General features: G+C 33.7%; 1 protein-coding gene and 1 pseudogene across 3 annotated transcripts in view; both read left to right on the plus strand.

Annotated features, from left to right (window-relative positions):
- Ola1 (Obg like ATPase 1) overlaps positions 1-17,480 on the plus strand; it is a 148,422-nt gene that overhangs the window by 52,046 nt on the left and 78,896 nt on the right. The gene's annotated exons all lie outside the window — the stretch shown is intronic.
- Positions 16,050-16,711, plus strand: LOC143407188 (geminin pseudogene; annotated as a pseudogene).

Raw genomic sequence — 17,480 nt, forward strand, 5'->3', positions numbered from 1 at the left:
AACCTTATCAATGTATTAATCCATTATTGAACTTCAAGCTGAATAGACTACTGGAAGGAGATGAAACTGTGGGGGGTGGGACCTAGTTGAAGGTCCTTGGGGTGGTGTCCTGGGAATGTATTTTGTGTTCTACCTTTTTTTTTCTTTTCCCTCTCCCTGACTGTGATGAGGTGAGCAGCTCTATTCTACCATTTGCTCCCTACCTTGATGATCTGCCTTACTTAAAAAAAAAAAAGAAAGAAAGAAACTGAGCCAAAATAAATCTTTTCTCCTTTAAGTGCTTTTTCTCAGGTATTTTGTCACAGCAATGAAAAGCTAACTAAATATATATTTTCATTGTAGGGGGAAAAAACTGACTTTGTTAATGTGGGTAGAGGACACATTATATTTCAGGCTTTAGGAATAAAGGAGAAAGCATTATTGTAAACATACACTGAAGCTGTTTAGTCTTGTCAATTTTCTAAATGACATCTGATTAGGAGTTATTTTCTTATTATATTTTTAAAGTATAAATTGTGTACGTGTATGGTGTACAACATGATGGTTGATGTTTGTATAAATTGTGGAATGACTAAATCCAGCTATTTAACATATGTATTACCTTACCTACTTTTTTTGTGGTGAGAAAACTTTAAAAATCTACTTACTAAGTAATTTTCAAGTACACAAATACATTGTCACCTTTATAGAGCCCTTGAATTTATTCTTCCAGTCGGATATTTTGTATCCTTTGATCAGGAATTATTTTTTAATATCTCCTTTGAACAATAATCATTTTCTAAGGTAGGAAGTTTTCAAAATGCATATGTGAAATAGAACCTATTATATCCGTTTAGAGCTAGGTATACTTTTTCCTTTGGAACACTGCTGAGTATACAACAAAAGGAAAATTTTCACATTACTCTTTGGTAAGTACTACTGGGTATTAGATCAAAACCTTAATATGGTGTTTGTAACTTTAACGTAAGTCTTTTGAAACAGTGCATATTGCCTTGTAGAATTCCACTTTCAATGTAGAAGTTACCCAATATTTGAAAGCCAATCTGTTTTTTAATTTTAGCTTTTTTGCTTATTAGTTGCTCCTTGAGTCCAGGTTCCTCATATGTGAAATTGAAATAATTGTCATATTTTACTTACAGTCATGAAAATTAAATAAAATATATGTTAAGCACTAAATACTGATAAATACTATGCAAATTTATATCCAAAGGTAATTGTTTTGAATACTTAATTATATGTTACTCAGAAGTCAAAATTAGCTGGATGTGGTAGTGCACACCTATAATCCAGCAATTTGGGAGGTTTAAGTGGAAGGACTGCAAGTTCAAAGCCAGCCAGCTCAGCAGTTTAGCCAGGCCCTAAGTAGCTTAGCAAAACCCTGTCTTAAAATAATAAATTAAAAATGGGCTGGGATGTGGCTCAGTGTTTAAGCAACTCTGGGTTTAATCCCAGGTACCAAAATTTAAAAAGAAGTCAAAATTATATATAAAGGTATGTACAAAGAAGCTTTGCTCCTTGTTCCTATCTGCCTTATCACCTCATGCCTATAGTATTTATTCTTAGCAGTTTTTTGTTTCTTCTTTTATACTTTCTTTATACAAATACAGACAAAAAGAAATACATTCTTCTTCCCTTTTCCTGAATGAAAAATAGCCTACTCTATACAGTGAGATATCTTACTTTTGGCATTTAAAATCTCCTGGACAAGGGCTGGGGATATGGCTCAGTGGCAGAGTGCTTGCCTTGCATGCATAAGGCTGTGGGTTTGTTCCTCAACAGGAGGTGTAGGGGGGAGTCCTATGGAGCTCTTCATATCAGTGCACAAACGTTGAATTGAATATTTTATTGGGAAACAGAAGCAGTTCAAAAGGAATTATATCTCCCTTTTCAATAGTTCATTCACTTGGTGTGATATGATAATGAATAAAAGTTACCAGAATCTGTGCCCTCAAAGTGCTGATATTCTAAAAGAGGGAGATAGACAATAAACAAGTTATTTAAAAATCAAAATATTTGGACCAGGCTTGATGGCGCATGCCTGTAATCCTAGCAATTCTGGAGGCTTGAGGCATGAGGATCACATTCGAAGCCAGCCTCAGCAACGGTGAGGTGCTTAGCAACTCAGTGAGACCCTGTCTCTAAATCAAATACAAAATAGGGCTGGGGATGTGGTTCAGTGGCTGAGTGCCCCTGAGTTCAATTCCTAGTATCCCCCCCCCCCACACACAAAAATCAAAATATTTGTATATAAGATGGTAATAATCCTAAGGAGAATCATAAGATAGGGAAGGAGAATAGTAATGTAAATGTTTTAGTGGATTTACAGTTTTAAACACTATACTCATTGAACAAATCATGCATTTGTGAACAGAGACAACAACCAACCAGGGCCTTATATCATATGCTCTTTCTTTCCTTTTATGATAACAGGTGCATTATCCCTGCCAAGGCCAACCCCTCCACTGATACCTTACATCTGCTTTCTTCTCTGTCATAGGACTGAGTTCCTGCTATCACATTTCTTCTCTTTCAGTTTGTTTCTCTGAGCACACAAACACACTGTAACATCACCCATCTTTAAAAACAAAACAAAACTCAGACCAGAGAACTTTTTTGACCCCCATGATTCACCTCCAGGTACTACTTTATTTCTTTGTTCCCTTTCACAGCAAAACTGAAAGAAGTCTCAATTTCTTCATGTTTCATCCTTTTTTGTTTTTAACCACCTCAGATAAAGCTTTGTCTCCCTAAAAACATTTTAAAATGCTCTTATCTAGATCACCAGTGACCTCCAGATTGCCAGATACTCCTTTTTCATGTTTCTCAGATTAAGTATAAGCAAATCATTGTTTTGTGTATTTTCTGGTTTGCCCTACTGCAATGTAAATTCCTGACCCTGGCACATGGGTGCTCCCCAATATTTGTTTAATGATGTTACAAACTTCTGTGTATATATCTCATTTATACCATTGTTTATTTACTTTATTTTCCCCTTGGGATATATTCCTAAAAGTAGAAATTCTTGAGTCAAACATATACATTTTAAGGGCTTTTGTTATTTGTTAAGAAGCCAGCCCCTTAATGAAAACTTGCTGTTAGTACAGTTGTTCCTTGGAATTCTTGGGGGATTGGTTTCAGGATCCCCTGAAGATATCAAAATCTATAGATGCTGAAGTCCCTTATAAAAAAAAATATATAGCTTTTGCATATAACCCATGCACATCCTCCTATGTATAGTTCTGGAATTGAATCCAGAAGTGCTTGACCATGGAGTTACATTCCTAGCCCTTTTTATCTTTTATTTTGAGACAGGGTCTTACCTGTTTGCTTATAGCCTTGATAAATGACTGAGGCTGGTCTCAGTGATTCTTGTGTCTCAGACTCCCGAGCTGCTCAGATTATAGGCATTTGCCACCATTTTGAGATTTTTAATTTTTAATTTGAGACAGGGTCTTGCTAGGTTGAGTGTCACTAAATTTCTGAGGCTTGCCTTGAACTTCCCAGCCTCTGGAGTTGCTGAGATTACAGGTATGTGCCACCAGGCCTGCCTACTTATAATATACTGTGTAAATAGTTGTCATATTGTATTGTTTAGGGAATAGTGATAAGGAAAAAAGTCTGTATATGTACAGAACAGTTTTTCCCCCAGAATATTTTGTATCTGAGTTTGGTGGAATCCCATGATGTGGAGTCTGCCTATATGGAGGGCTGGCTATGTTTATTTTTTAAAGCTTTGGCATTTATCATAAAGAACTCTTCTTGAATACTTTATATATGTGTAAAAATAATACAAGTATTTACTACATTTATATGGTATTTACTATATATATATATATTACTATATATATGCATACATATATTTATATCTGCAAATTTTTTTGTGGTGTTGGGGATTAAACTCAGGCTCTTAGGCATGCTTCGTAAGCACTTTTCACTATGCTATATCCCCAACCTACAACTTTTGATTTATATCTTTTCTCAGATTGTCTGGATCAAATAACATATGCCAAAATTCCAATGTAGCGTGCACTTTCAAACTTTAATATTCTGCTAGGGCTAGTCAGTTGGTCTATACAGAAAGGATTCTCAAGTTGTGTGTCTATAAGGCAATGGGGACAGGATATCACTGAAGCAGCACGACTGTCTTTAGGGAAAGGTTTTAGCCCTAGTACTACATCCTGCTGTTTTAGCTGAGGAATAACACATTTTCTAGAGGTGCTTTGCTTTAGATCTGCCCCAGTCAGAGGTCAAATACTATGGTAACTACACTTTGAGTATATTGATTGAAGAAACAGAGCACTAACACATACACACAACAAATTTGTGTTTTGATTATATGACTGGATTCTGATGCTGTACTTAAAGCTGAGTAGTCTGGTGTTATTTATATGTTCTTAGCATTTGGCAGTCAAAATGCAGATGAAGCTATTGATAAGAATAAAAATGGATACATTTGTTTTTAATTGTCTGAATGTAACATCACGTGTAAAATTGTTTTTTGTGTATCTTAAATACAATATTTTATAACAAACTATATTTTATTATGGAATCTTTGGGTTTTTTTAACCTTCATTGAGCAAAATGTTTCTGCTAATGTTAATTAGCTAGTAACTGCTGTTTTCAGTGTGCTTAAATTATAGTATGTTGCTTGATTATATGTTATAAAATAAACTTAAGGTTACCCTAGGCTGTTAAACTCAATAGTTGTGTGTAAGCTTATTGCTAGGATTAGGTTTCTTGTAAATATGGGAGAAAAGGGGAAGATAAGAAATTTTTTTTACAAAGATATAAAAGTATTTTCCATTTTATTATGTTTTCTCATTAATCTGTTTGTTTCTGATTCTTGTTATGTGACTGAGAAGTGAAAAGTAAGTTTAGTTACTAGTCCAAAATGTTTCAAGAGCATGAAACGTTAATCATCACTACTATCTAATAATTGATAGCAAACATTTATTAAGTGACTACAATGTTAGATAGGAAGCCCTAAAGTCTGGATTAGTAAAATTCATAATATATTGGTCCTTAAAAAGTTTATAGTCAGGGCTGGGGATGTGGCTCAAGCCGTAGCGCGCTCGCCTGGCATGCGTGCGGCCCTGGTTCCATCCTCAGCACCACATACAAACAAAGATGTTGTGTCCGCTGAAGACCAAAAAATAAATATTAAAAAAAAAAAAAGTTTACAGCCAAATGGAGAATTAAGATAGATGTTGAAATTCATTATAACTCAGAGTTAGTCAATAAGTGAATCTGTCTTGTATCCTTAGAGCCATGTAATTCTAGGAAGTTTATAATAATATTGTTACCACCAGTAGAAATGTCTATAAACCTTTTTGTTTATCTCTCACGAGCCTCCGTTTTACAGATAAATGAGCAAAAATATTTATAGATTCAATAATTGTTGCTAGTGAAGAGCTTTTGAATATTCTTAGGTTAACATTGAGTTCCCATAAATGAGCCTTTAGGCCAAATAAGATATATATTAAAATATCCAACATATGGACACGAAGTGTTGAATGGTAACTGAACTGAACTCAGATATTAACAAAGAATGCTCATGCCTAACTAGTTTGAGAAGTTCTATTTATTTAAACTTTGATGCATGGTACTAATAGTAATTTCTCATATTGTTGTCAAACTATAACCATAAAATTGCATTTTGGGAATTAGAGAATTTTATTAGTAAGCTTTTTCCCTCATTCTCTTTGTTATATTTTACCAGTGGATATGACTAAATGGTTAAAAATAAAAAAATATATACACACATGTGTATGTAATTTTCTGCTCATTATGCTTTTAAGCATTATTCATGGTTTAAATTTCTACTCACATTTACTTTTCTTTTTATATCTAAGACAGTTTTAATGTAAGGTATATAGTTCAGATCATAAAGCAAACCAGTCTAAAGTAAGGCATAATGTTATGCCATTTTTCTTGCTATGGTTATCTCTTTCTGGTAGAAGTTGAATTTTTAAAACTAAGTAGACTTAGAAGCAAAGTTTAATGTTGTTCTTATTGGAAAGAATTGTTAAATTGCTTATTTTTTTCTTTTAAAACTAGTGCTTAGTTTTCAGAAGTCAGGATTTTAGAGTGTATAAGATTTTGGCGGGGGGCGGGGACTAGTTCTAGAACATTAATTTTGATGTCTTCTCATTTTGTGATTGAATATTTAAACCATACATGAAGCTTAGATTAAAGATATTGAGCAGAATTTATACATATACTTGATTTGAAATGTACTTCGTCCATAGGTCTGTCCATATACAGACATTTTAAATTGGCACAATTTTTGAAGGAGAGAAAGTCTTTTTTTTTCTGTTTGCTCATGAAATGGTTAAATTTTTATCTTACTGTTCTAAAAGATTAGGTTTTGGATTGGTATTTATTTATTTAGTGCATCTATGTGGAAAGAGGTGGATTCAGAAATTAAAACAGTGTTTATTCATTTAGTTCATTCTTAGAGTTGGTTTAGTTCTTCATAAGGAACTGTGTTTTGACCTTATTAGAAAATAGATTTTAAAAGTTTTGCATAGACTTCCAATATGCCACTAAATCCTATCTCAGTGCTGAAATAAATACTTATATTTAGCTAATACTTATAATAAATACTGAAAATTATTTAATGAAATTATTACATATAGTTGAACTTTCAAGGACAAAAGGGTTTGGATAAATAATAACCTACCTGCAATTTAATAATAATTTGAAGTGTACAGCTTTTTTATGTGATTGAATCTATTATTTTAAAGATTGGAGAGTTAGTATATTTTGAAGTCATTAGAGAATTTGAGGAAAGTCAAACAACTTTTTGTAAAAAAATTTTTTTAAGTTTATGTCTTTTCCTTTTAATTGCTGTTCATTTCCTGTGGAGTTGATATTAATTTTCTGATAGACTATGTTAGAGTGTACATGAAAAAAAATTAAGGAATCTGCACTTGATTTTATTAAACTGACAGACTTTATCAAAAGTCCACTGCCATTTACTTATGGTTTCTGGCTTTTGCAGCAGAGAATAATAGTGGTCTTAAATTGGATTTATGCTAACTTTTAAGAAACATATTTGCTCCAAGCAGTCTAAGAAGTGCAGAGATCCATGTCAATATTCGGAATTCATATTTTCCTTGAACAGAAGGTTGTGATAAAATGGTACATGGTGTGTTTTCATTGCCTGTTGAAAGACTTTCATGCAGTTAAAATAAGCATTTTGATGGTGGTTGAATTAAGAGTTTTTGTCAGTCTCTTCTCATCATGGATGATTAGACTAAAACGTCTGCTTGTCTTGACTTGAGATCACCACAGCTTCAGATAACATGCTTTGTGATTGAAGGTCGAAATATTTTGAATTCTAATAGGCTGCCAGATGAATTGCTTGAAATAGACTGTAAAATTTCAAGGCTTCCTTTTCCATCTGCTGTGAAAAGAACCATTGGGAATGGTTGAGCTTGATGATCATAGAATTACTGGATGGTGATTCTAAAACCCTCAAAGGGAAGTTGCTATGGAGATCTAGTTCCAAACTGTGAAATGATTCACCTTTGAAAGGCTGCAGGGTCTGAGAAGCTGAACACATCATTGTTCAGGTGGTCATTGGTTAGGAAATTGCTGGTGCCTGTGTAATCAGCACTCCTGTGGTAGTTAACGATCTAAAAAGGTTTGTTCTGAATGATGTGGGACAACAGCAATGTGCATAAGATGGCTTCTCTCAATCATGGTTTGCTCAGCCTGGTGCTTGTAAAAAATACAGTGAACTAAATAGCATAGAAATGAACTGCTTTATTGAGGAAATCTTTAGAAAAAAAATTCCATTGATGAGTTTGACATATAAATCAAGTGGTTCCTTTTGAAAAAATAAAGGTGTGCAGAAACTATGCTTTGTTTTCTTTGTTTTAAACTGTCACCCATACACGTTTGTGATACGAAGCTCTTTATCTAAGTCCTAGGCCTTACCACGATGAAATGTTTAGCTTTTAATAGCCTAAGTACTTTGTCAAGAGCCTTTATACAAAACCATAGGATCACCTGAGGAGGAGCTTAGAAAAGTCCCAAATCTTTAAGAATGAGTTTAGGAAAGTCTCTAAATCTTTAGGAATACAATTAATTTTTATAACTAATTATTTCCCACAATTTATTTTTCATTATGCATGTTTGTGACAATAATATTTTAAATTGATTTTTGTACTCTTTTTAAACTTAAATTTGAAAAATCAACTCTCATTTTATTTCTAGAAACTTGAAAGGATATCTTGAAATTCAGTTTGTGGTTAGACATTGTAAACTGCAGTTTTACATGTTAAGATTTCAAATTAGATGAAACTCAATCTTAGTTTATTTCATAAGAGCCTATAATGTCGAGAGATTCAGTAATCAAGTATGAAATTTTATCAAAGATAATTTATATATGAAGTTTCTAATTATTGTGTTTTCTTCAAAAATAATTAAGGCATACTGAACTTATAACAGAAGCACACATTTCTTAGTGTTCACATATTTATTTATTTTATGTGGTACTGAGGATTGAACCCAGTTCCTCACATGTGCAAGGCAAGCGCTCTACCACTGAGCCACAACTTCAACCCTCTTAGTGTTCAATATGATGTGTACAGTCAGATATCCATTTTCACAATCAAAATATGCAATTTTTCCATTGTCCTAAAATGCTTTCTCATATCCTTTTGCTGTTGATTCTCCCCCAATTATTATCCTCTAGCAACCACTGATACACTTTCTACCATGATAATTTTATCATTTTCAGAATTTTACATAGTATCATATAGCATATAGTTTTTTGTGTTTGACTTTCCTTACCTGACATAATGTTTTTGAGGTTTGTCCATATTGTATGCATTAATACTTTGTTTCTACTTATGATGTTTCTACTTATGATGTGTAGCCTTTAATGGTATGGATATATCACTATTTGGTCATCTATTCTTGAGTTGATGGATATTTGAATTGTTTCCTGGTAGTGTTGTGAGCATTTGTGTGTGTTTGCGTGGACGTATTTCTATTTCATTCTGGTAAAAGCCTAGATGTGGGATTGTTGAAGCATAAGTGTGCTTAGTTTCAATTTTATGAGATACTGTTAACGCTATTTTCCAAATTAGATATAACATTTTGATTTCTTGCTAGCAATATTTGAGTTCCAGTTCCTCCACATTCTAACACGTTTTATATTGTCAGTCATGTAAATTTCATTTTCAAGAATATTTCATTGTATCTTCAATTTCTGTTTACAAAGTAATTAGCAATAAGCATCTTTTCTTGTGCTTGTTTGCCATCTATATATCTTGAGTGAAATATCTGTTTAAATCTTATACCCATTTTCCCGTGGATTGTTTTGTCTTGTTTTGATCTGGAACAAGTTGTTTATATGCTCTGGGTAAAAATCCTTTATCAAATGTATGTTTGCGAAATTTTCACCTAGGTTGTGGCTTATCTTGTGTTTTCTTTATTGTGTCTTTCAAAAAACGAGAAAGTTTTTATTAGAATGTTCAGTTTATTATTTTTTTTTGGCAGATCGTTTATCCTTTTTATTATAGTTCAGTGATTTTAGCTATTACATTTAGGTCTATCATTTCTAGTTAATTTTACATATGGCATGAGGTGTGTGTACTTCTGGTTATTCCAGAATTATTTGTTGGAAAGAATATCGTTTCTATGATTGAATTATCTTGGCACCTTGTTAAAGATCAGTTGACCATTTTGGGAAGTCAGGTCCGTTTCTACACTCAGCTCTGTTCCATCGATCTATTTGTCTATTCTTCTGCCTTGTCTATTTTACGTTTTCTTGATTATTATAGCTTTAATACTAAGTGTTGAAATCAGTATGCTATAGGTCTTCTGTCTCTGTCCTTGTTTTTTCAAGATTGTTTTAGCTTTTCTAGGATCATGAAGTTTCTGTATAAATTTTAAAATCAGCTTGTCATCTTTTTTCTTTCCTCCCTTCTTCCTTTCATCAACCCTGTTTCCCTCCCTATTTGCTAGAATTTCACTGATTTTTGAGTTTGTGTTAAAATTAGTAATGGGGACTACCAATCAGTAAATATGGTAAATTTTGGATTGGGGATATAGCTCAGCTGGTAGTGTACTTGCCTGGCATGGAAAAGACCCTGGGTTCAATCTCTAGAGTGCGCTCTCGCACGCGCACACATACACATACACACACAACACACACACACACACACACATGCAAATTTCTTAATTTATTTGGGTCTTTTCCTCTGTTAGCTGTAGGTAACAGAGTACAGTAATGTACATATTTTTAAAATTTATCTCAAAGTATTTCACATTTTTCTATTATAAATGATATCACATGTTGTTTATAGATTCTCTCCAATCAGATTGAAGTATTTTTTCCTAGTTTGCTGAGCAGTTTTATCCTGAATGAGAGTAAAATTTTGTCATGCATTTCTTTCATCTATTAAAATAGTCATATGGGGGCTGGGGTTGTGGCTCAGTAGTAGAGTGCTTCCCAACACACATGAGGCATTGGGTTCGATCCTCAGCACCACAGAAAAATAAAATAAAGGCACTGTGTCCACCTACAACTAAAAAATATATATTAAAAAAGTAGTCATGTGGTTTTCCTTTTTTCATTGTATTAGTATGGCGAATTACATAGACTGAATTTGGGGTAATAAATTATATTCTCAAGATGAACTCACTGTCATGGTGAGTGTTATACATAATTATGCATAATTTGGAATTTGATTTAAAGGATTTTGCATCTATTTTAAGGAGGGATTATCAGTTCTATGATTTTCTTTTCTTGTGATATTTGGTTTGACACTAGACCAATATTGGTCTTATAAAATCAATTATAAATACTTATTTTCTCCTCCATTTTTCTGAAAGAGTTTGTGAAATATTGGTACTATTTCTGCCCTAATTGATAGAATTTATCAGTGAAACCATCTGGGCCTGGAGAGAAAGTTTTTGTTTCAAATTCCATTTCTTGAATCGATATAGGACTATTCATATTTTCTATTTCTTCTTGGTTCAGTTTTGTTAATTTGTTTCTAGTATTTTGATTGAGGTTTTCAAATTTATTGGCATAAACATTATTGTGATGTTTTATGACTTAGGATTTATAATCATGCACCCTCTTCCTTTCTTGATATTGGAGTGAAATGTAATTTTTAAAAATCTTGATCTGGATGATTATTAATTTTATTGTTCTTTTTAAAGAAACATTGGTTTAGCTGATTTTTCTTTGTTCATTTTCCATTTCATCCTACTCTTCACGTATCTTTATTGTTTTCTACTTTTTTGCCCCCTCACTCCATTCCTCTTTCCCTTTCTCTCTTTCTCTCAGTTTCTCCCCCCCCCCCATTCACATACACACAAACACTTATTTTATTGGTTTTTGGTCCTTTTTGTTTTTGTTTATTTGCTTTTCATTTTTTTGAGACAGGGTCTCCTTCTGTTGTCCAGGCTGGCCTTGAACTGGGTGCAAGTAATCCTCCTGCCTTGGCCTTCTGAGTAGTTAGTATTACAGCTTCATGCTACCATACCAGCTGTTGACCTGTATAGTTTCAATTTTCTTCTTCTAATTCCTTACAAAGAACACTCAGATTATTGATTTTTTTAGTTTCTTGCCTGTATAATTAAAGTTGCAAACTTTTCTCTGAGCACTGCTTTAGCTGCGCCTCATATATTTTGATGTTATATTTCACTATTATTTAATTTAAGATATTTTCCTTGCAACTTATTTGATCCATTGATTCTTTTTTTTTCTTTTTTAGTTGATTTTATTTTTTTTTAATTACATGACACCGGAATGCATTACAATTCTTATTACACATATAGAGCACAATTTTTCATATCTTTATATAAAGTATGTTCACTCCAATTCATGTCTTTATAAATGTACTTTTTTTGCATTACAATTCTTATTACACATATATACCACAATTTTTCATATCTCTGTTTGTATATAAAGTATGTTGACACCCAATTCATATCTTTTTTTTTTTTTAAAGAGAGAGGGTGGGAGAGAGAGAATTTTTTTTAATATTTATTTTTTAGTTATTGGCGGACACAACATCTTTGTTTGTATGTGGTGCTGAGGATCGAACTCGGGCCGCACGCATGCCAGGCGAGCGCGCTACCGCTTGAGCCACATCCCCAGCCCCCAATTCATATCTTTATATATGTACTTTGGGTAATGATGTCCATCACATTCCACCATCCTTGCTAATCCCCTGCCCCCTCCCTTTACCTTCCACCCCTCTTCCCTCTAGAATTCATCTATTCCTCCCATGCTCCCCGTCCTTACCCCACTATGAGTCAGCCTCATATCAGAGAAAACATTTGGCATTTGGTTGTTTTTGGGATTGGCTAACTTCTGATCCGTTGATTCTTAAGAAGTATGTGTATTTCCAATTATTTGGTGGTTTCCTAGTATTCTTCCTGATTTCTAATCTAATTCCTTTGTAGTCGGGGACCATCTTCTGTGTGACTTAAGTATTTTAAAACTTATTGAAACTTGGTATTTGGTTCAGTGTGAGACAGATGAACTGTGCTCTTGGAAAGAATGTTTTCTTTTATTGGATGTAATGCTCTTTAAATATTTCAGTCAAGATGATTCATATCTTTCATGTCTTTACATTTTTTTTCTAAACTGTTTTTATCAATTTAGTAGTGTTAAAAATGTCCAACTCTGTAAAATTGTCCATTTCATCTAATTCCTTCAATTTTGGCTTCCTGTATTTTGAAACTATTGTTAGGCACATATATATTGTGTGTGTATTTTGCCTTGTGCATCTGTTATGTCTTCCTGATGAATTTACAGTAATCTCTCTTTATCTTTGGAGGATAGTGTTCCTCAAACTCCATGGATGCCTGAAACTGCACATATACCAAACCCTTTATCTATGTTTTTTCCTAAGTCAAGAATTTCATCTTTACACTTAAAGGAAACACTTAAGGGTTTTTCTTTGGTATATGGAAATTGCCAGCATAACTGTACTTTGCATTTTAGGGCCATTATTAAGTAAATAAGATTACTTCAATTACAAGCATTGCAATAGTGTGACAATTGAACTGCTAAGTGAGTAATGGGGAGCATATCCAGCTTGGATATGCTGGACAGAGATTTATGTCCCATGTGGGACAGCACAAAATTTCTTCACACTACCCAGAAGGATGCACAATTTATTTTTAATTTTTAATTTTTTTTTTGTACTTGTAGATGGACAGAATGCCTTTATTTTATTTATTTTTATGTGGTGCTGAGGATCAAACCCAGTGCCTCATGCATGCTAGGCAGGCACTCTACCAATGAGCTACAGTCCCAGCCAAAGCATGTACAGTTTAAAACTTATGAATTCCTGGGCCGGGCTGTAGCTCAGTGGAAAAGTGCTTGCCTCACATGTGTGAGGCGCTGGGTTTGATCCTCAGCACCACATAAAAATATTTTTTAGTAATATTAAAAACCAATGAATACGTAGATACTGTGTGTTCCATCCTCATCTAAAATAGTTTTTTAAAAAAGAATTGTTTATTTCTGGCATTTTCCATTTAATAATTTCAGACTATGCATGAACTAAAACCATAGAAAGTGAAATTACAGAGGAGGACTGACAACTCTGCTTTTTCTCATAAAATATCTACTTTTGGCATTACTTTTTATTTTGAAAACTTTTTTATCTGATACTGATTTAACTGCTATAGCTATCTTATGTTTATTGTTTTCCATTCATTTACTTTTCAGTCTATCCATGTCTGTATTTAAAGTCTGTTTCTATATACAGTTTATGGTTGTGTCCTTTTTATTATTCATTCTGATAGTACCCTTAAAGTGCTTAAGCCATTGTCTTTTTTTTTTTTAACAATCCTAGGAATTGAGCCCAGGGTTGTCTGCATGCTAGATTTGGGCTGTACACAGAGCTACAACCCCGCCTCCCCAACCCTAGTCCATTGTCTAATGGTCTTACTCATAGGTTTGCATTTGTGTTTTTCTTTGTGTTCTATTTGTTGCTTTCATGTTTTGTCTCCTTTCTTTCTCTGTAGGTATTGATTATATGAATATTTCTTAAAATTTTAGTACTAATTTTATTTAACTACTCCACCATTTTTTAGTGGTTGTTCTAGTGATTACAATATACATCCTAAACTTTTCACAGTTTGTGTACAGATGTCCTTAACTTTTTAACAGTTTACATACAGTGTTTATTATATCACTTCATGTAAAATACAAAAAACTTGCAAGCCCGTTTTCCCTTTCTGTCCCTTTATGCTGTAGTTGTGGTATGTCATATGTATATTATAAGCCCTACATTATTTCAAAATTGAGATAAAATTCACATTACATAAAATTAACCATTTAAAATGTACATTTTAGTGATATTTGGTACATCCCATAAACAACTTCTGCTTTAAACACATATTTGTATTATTAAGAAGTAAGGAGAAAAATGAAAAACCCACAAGTAGTCCTTTTCCTTTACTGAGATAGTTGCCATTTCTTATGCTGTTCATCCTTCCTTTGGATCTGAGTTTCTATTAACACTGTCCTTAAATTTGAAGACCTTTCTTTAAGCATTAATTATAATGCAAGGCTCTTTGTGATGATTTCTCTCACTTTTCTTTCATCTGAAAATGTGTTTATTTTAGATTCATTCTTAACAGTATTTTTGCTGACTATAAAATTCTTTGTGACAGTTTTGTTATCTTTCTTTCTGTACTTAAAAATGTCGTTACACTCTCTTTTGGTCTTTTTTACTTTCTGATGAGAAATCAACTACTAATTGAGACATTTTTCTCTTGCTGCTTTCAAGATTTTCTCTTTATCTTTGATATTTGTGATGACATGCCATTGCTTTTCTGTGTCAGCCATTAGATGTGTCTTAGCATGGTCTTGAGTTTATTTTCCTTGGTGGTCATCAAACTTCTGTCTTTTAGTAAACTGGGAAATTTTTTCTCATTAATTTATCATTTTTTTTCCTGCCCCATCCCTTTCCCCTCTTCTTCCAGTACTCCAATTATGTGCATTTTGGACCATTTCATGTAATAGGTCCTTGAGGCTCTATTCATTTTTGTTCAATCTTAGCTCTCTTTGTTTTCAGACTATGTAGTTTCTAATGATTTGTCTTCTAGTTAACATCCTCTCTTGATAGTCATCTCAATTTGGCTGTTATGTTCCCCCCCTTAAAGATCTTTTGTTATTCCTCCTCCCTTCTCTTTTTCTTTCCTTATTTCTATTTCTCTGCTAGAAATGCCTATATTTTTATTAATTATGTGCATAATTTATATATAGGACATAGTTTTAATTGGCACTTAAATATTTTGTTTTTCAACTACTTTCAACATCTGGGTCCTTTCAAGTTTAGTCTCACATGTTATCTTTTAACAACGTGCTTGCTCTTCCTTAGGTAAATTTGGATTGCATCTTGACCATTATTAATGTTAAGTTATGATGATTCTGGATTCCACTGTTTTTCTCTGATATGTGTCGTTTCCTTTTTATTAGTAGGCAATTGGATTTGAAATACTAACTCTATTTCTTTTCTTTTTTAAAAAATTTATTTCTTACATACATGACCATAGTGGAATGCATTACATTCATAATTATCCATTCACCCTAACTCCATTTCTTAAGTGGCTGTTTCACTCAGATATTTTTCCTATTGCTGGTCTGCTTTGAGGTCTGCTCTGACTACGTGTGGTTCTGATATCAGTCAGAGAGGTGAGAAAACTGACTTTGGGAATTTCCTCTATGTTTTGTTTTTGTTTTTTTCCTCCCTTTCTCTTCCCTTTGGATTGTTTCATACCATAGTTTCCCTGGCTTTTATTTTCTGGTTCCCCAGGCTAGAAAGACCATAGTTTATCTGCTTCTTGAGCTGTTGAGCTGCCAATACTTGGCCCCTGTTTAGTTTTGCAGATTTCTTGTAACTCTTCCTCTCTGAGCATGTGCTCTTAACTTCCCTGATTCCCTTTGTTCTCCAGGACCTTGAGGGTAACTGCTTTTTATAACTTGTCCATGTTTGGCTCGCTGCTGCCAGCGGAGGCTGGCACCTCAGCCCACGAGCCTTGTGAGAGGCACCCCCACCATGCCTGCCTGCGCTGGCCGCGAAAACAGCGTTTCCTTCGGACCCTTGCACATTTCCAGCTGTATAATGAATCCCAGTATGAAGCAGAAACCAGAAGGAGTCCAAGAGAATGTGAAGAATAGTCCTGTTCCAAGAAGAACTCTGAAGATGATTCAGCCTTCTGCAGCTGGATCTCTTGTTGGAAGAGAAAATGAGTTGCCTAAAGGCTTATCTAAAAGGAAACATTGGAATGACCAGTTAACATCCAAGACTTCCAGCTCTGGAGGTATTATTGACCCAGAACCAAGTGAAAATAAAAGTCTGGGAGGAGTCACCCAAGAAGCATTTGATCTTATGATTAAAGAAAACCCATCCTCTCAATATTGGAAAGAAGTGGCAGAAAAACGGAGAAACTTCATAAAGAAATCGAACAAAAGGACAATGAAATTGCCCAACTGAAAAAGGAGAATGAAGCATTGGCAGAAGTAGCAGAGCATGTACAGTTTATGGCAGAGTTAATAGAGAGACTGAGTAATGAACCTCTGGATAACTTTGAATCACCGGACAGTCAGGAATTTGATTCAGAAGAGGAAACTGGTGAGATTTCTGAAGTAGAAGACTCAGAAACTCCTGGCGCATGTACTGAAGGAGCTGCACCTTCCTCTACTGATGCAGAAACATGAGATGATATTCAGTAACATTTGATTGTTGAGAAATATGCTGCCAAAGTTTACCTCACTATAGTTCTTTGTAGCAGAGTTACTACATAATTCAAAAGCTAGAATCAAACTTCCATGTTTGAATCCTGGGACACTATTATTGTATTAAATACAAATACTGTGTATTTTTAATCTATGATATTTTATGTAATTAGCACATCATTTTCTCAGTTGTCAGATATGACCTGTGTATATATGATAAATAAACTTTGGTTTCCCATTGAACTTTGAAAAAAAAATAACTTGTCCATGTTTTATAATGTTTTTCATATCGGGGTGGGGAGTGGTAGTTTTCTAGTAGAATCTTACCATGTCATTACTTATGTGGAATTTTGGACTTCTTAGTAAGTCAAAACTGGAATACAGTTTATTCTTAACAGATTTATTCTTTAGTTCTAGGCAATGGGTTTTGAATCTTAAGATAAGAAAGGTACTTGACAATGAAATTCTTCACAGAACTGAAAAAAAAGTCCTAAAATTCATTTTGAAGAATAAAAGACCCAGAATAGCCAAAGCAATTTTAAACCAAAAAAGCAATGCTGATGGCATCATTATACCTAACTTCAAATTATACTACAGAGTTATAGGAACAAAAACTGCATGGTACTAACATAAATATAGACACATAAACCAATGGTACAGGATAGAAGACATGGAGACAAACCCGTGTGGGATTGACATCTACAGTCATCTATCTGGTCCTTGACTAAGGTGTCAAAAACAAACATTGGAG

The sequence above is a fragment of the Callospermophilus lateralis genome, chromosome 9, assembly GCF_048772815.1.
Source record: "Callospermophilus lateralis isolate mCalLat2 chromosome 9, mCalLat2.hap1, whole genome shotgun sequence".
Taxonomy (NCBI): domain Eukaryota; kingdom Metazoa; phylum Chordata; class Mammalia; order Rodentia; family Sciuridae; genus Callospermophilus; species Callospermophilus lateralis.